The 2540-nt window shown below is 42.2% G+C and overlaps 1 non-coding gene across 1 annotated transcript; it reads left to right on the top strand.

The window, feature by feature from the left end:
• Positions 1-527: 527 nt before the first annotated feature.
• Positions 528-600, top strand: TRNAT-CGU (transfer RNA threonine (anticodon CGU)). The gene has a single exon. It is a non-coding gene; the product is annotated as a tRNA-Thr (tRNA).
• Positions 601-2540: the final 1940 nt, after the last annotated feature.

Below are 2540 nucleotides of genomic sequence, written 5' to 3'. Positions count from 1 at the left end.
TAATCCCCTCCTTGCATCCGCCCCTGACTCAATATTAACTGTGGCGATTTAAAGCTTATTCCTTGAATAGAGTACTACAATAAATTTTAATACCATATTAGTCCCAAATGAATACTTTTCTCACAAAAAATAATTTTCCCCTAAATGTTAACACAGTTTTATTCGATAAGTACTATCCGTACGAATCTGATTTTTACTCCTATCATCAGTGAACCTGATAAGGAATTGACAATTAATATTTGAAGAGAAAAATTCGCTCCGGCGCCGGGTCCTTGGTTCTATATACCAAGCGCTCTGACCACTGAGCTACGCCGAATCCAATCCAAAGCACCGGATCGAACCCTCCTCCTCCTTGGCCTGACTCCAAGCTAGGCATATACGTTGACGTTTTATGTCCAAGTCAACTGCCATTATACAAGGGGCGCACTCAGCTGAGTGACTTGTTTGGCCGAGATTCCGCAGTTAAGTGCACAGTAATCTGTACAGAATATTCACTGCTAGCTATGAGAATGTTAAATGATATTGAATTCAGCGTAGCTCAGTGGTCAGAGCGCTTGGTACGTAGGACCAAGAACCCGGGTTCGAGCCCCGGCGCCGGAGCGAATTTTTGTCCTCAAATATTAATTGTCAATATTACAGAGATTATTCTGTAGAACAAATTAATAAACCTATAATATTCTAATCCACGGCATGGCGCGTCCTCAGGTTGCGGATAGAGGAGACGGCCTCCAGATATGGAGGGTAAAGGTAAAAGGTATCCCCGTAACATGCCATGAAGGCACTTGGGGGCATGGAGGTAGAGCCCCATGCTTTCCATGACCTCGGCACTAGAATGAGGTGGTGTGGTCGGCACCACGCTCTGACCGCCTTTTACCCCCGGGAAAGACCCGGTACTCAATTTTATAGGAGGCTGAGTGAACCTCGGGGCCGTTCTGAAAGTTTGGCAACGAGAAAAAATTCTGTCACCACGATATGGAGGGTAGCTGCGAATATATTGAATAAGCAGTCGTGGACAGCCGATAAGAGGTGGTCCTCCAGCTTGGGGGTTGGGGGAAGGGCTAACAACCCATCACCGTAAAAAACAGCTTGTTACGAAACCTAACAATATGCCTCGGAATGGGACTGATTCTCCGGCACGACCACAGCAAAGGAATAAGGTTATAAGATATGGTACATGGACATAATTAGGAACATTAAATCCAGACGTTTGAGATGGGCAGGGCATGTAGCACGTATGGGCGAATCCAGAAATGCATATAGAGTATTAGTTGGGAGGCCAGAGGGGAAAAGTCCTTTGGAGGGCCGAGACGTAGATGGGAAGATAATATTAAAATGGATTTGAGGGAGGTGGGATGTGATGATAGAGACTGGATTGGTCTTGCTCAGGATAGGGATCAATGGCGGGCTTATGTGAGGGCGGCAATGAACCTCCGGGATCCTTAAAAGCCAGCAAGTAAGTAAGTTAATATTCTAATAAGGAATGATTTCTCCCTTTGCAGTTTTTTAAATACAATGGACGACTTTCTTGCAAATTAAATAAAAAGATTAACACTACTTGGGTGTACTATAAGAAGTAACACGAGTTGCTGCCAGGAAGTCAAAAAGTAGGATAGCAATTGCAAAGATAGCTTTTAATCTGGAAAAAGAATTAAAGAAGAGACCAGTGAAGTGCTTTGTGTGGAGTGTGGCATTGTATGGAGGCAGAAACATGGACATTACGACGAAGTGAAAAGAAGCGACTAGAAGTATTGTGGATATGGAGAAGGATGGAGCGTGTGAAATGGACAGACAGAATAAGAAATGAAGCTGTGTTGGAAAGAGTGGATGAAGAAAGAATGATGCTGAAACTGATCAGGAAGAGAAAAAGGAATTTGGCGGGTCACGACTGAGAAGAAACTGCCTACTGAAGGATGCACTGAAAGGAATGGTGAACGGGAGAAGAGTTCAGGACAGAAGATGATATCAGGTGATAGACGACATTAAGATATAGGTATGGATCATATGCGGAGACTACATAAGAGAAAGGCAAAAAATAAGAAACATTGGAGAATGCTGGCTTTGCAGTGACAAACCTGCTCTTAGGCAGAACATTATGTATTTAGGGTAAAGGTTGGTATTGTTGTGATATGAGTAGGCCTAATATTGTGATGGTTCTTTTTGAGAAATTATTACAATTTTACTGAGCGATGTAGGGTAAATGTTGGTAATATTGTGATATGAGTAGGCCTAATATTGTGATAGTTCTTTTTGAGAAATTATTACAATTTTACTGTGCGAGAAAAGGACCAGTTTTGTCCAGAAACTTGTCCACGAACATCCCCTTAATACGTTGACGCAAAAAAAAAATCGATCTTCCTCTCGCACAGTAAAATTGTAGTAAGTTCTCAAAAAGAACTATCTCAATGTTACTCATATCATAATATTACCAACTCTTACCCTATACGTAACATGTACCGTTATTTTCTGCCGTTAGGAAGTCTGACAGCCCTACTACAGTGACTAAGTGACGAAACACTGGTATTCAAATCAAATGCGTGTGT

This window comes from Periplaneta americana, chromosome 14, assembly GCF_040183065.1.
Source record: "Periplaneta americana isolate PAMFEO1 chromosome 14, P.americana_PAMFEO1_priV1, whole genome shotgun sequence".
Taxonomy (NCBI): domain Eukaryota; kingdom Metazoa; phylum Arthropoda; class Insecta; order Blattodea; family Blattidae; genus Periplaneta; species Periplaneta americana.
Note: the sequence above shows the minus strand (reverse complement) of the source record. Positions and strands in the feature narration are given on the sequence as shown.